Genomic DNA, 518 nt, shown 5'->3' with positions numbered 1-518 from the left:
TTTATATTATTAAAAAAATAAACAATCACATTAACCATATAATAAAAAAAATAGATTTTTTCTTATATATTATATTTTGATTTTTTTAAAATGACTTTAAATTAAAAAATGAAGAAACCTTATATGTTATATTTTTTTCTTAAAATGACTTTAAAATACAAAAATGAGGACACCTTATATGTTATATTTTTCTTATATGTTAGATTTTTTCTTATATGTTATATTTTGAATTTTTTAAAATGACTTTAAATTACAAAAATGTAAGTTTTCCTTAGGTATACGACTAAAAACATTAAAATGACATGTATATGTTTGATGGTTGATTTGAAAGCTTTCAAAACCATATGTAAGATAAAAGTCAAAATAATTCAATTGTGAAAACAATAATGTTCACTTTTTCAAGAATGTGTTCGAGAGATAAAATAAGGTTTTTATGTCATAATTTGTTTAATGTCCACTAGAGAACATTATATTAACCTAAAATATAAGAAGTGTGTATTTTTTCCCTAAATAAAAGC

This window comes from Brassica oleracea, chromosome C6, assembly GCF_000695525.1.
Source record: "Brassica oleracea var. oleracea cultivar TO1000 chromosome C6, BOL, whole genome shotgun sequence".
NCBI lineage: Eukaryota > Viridiplantae > Streptophyta > Magnoliopsida > Brassicales > Brassicaceae > Brassica > Brassica oleracea.
This window is presented reverse-complemented; position numbering follows the sequence as displayed.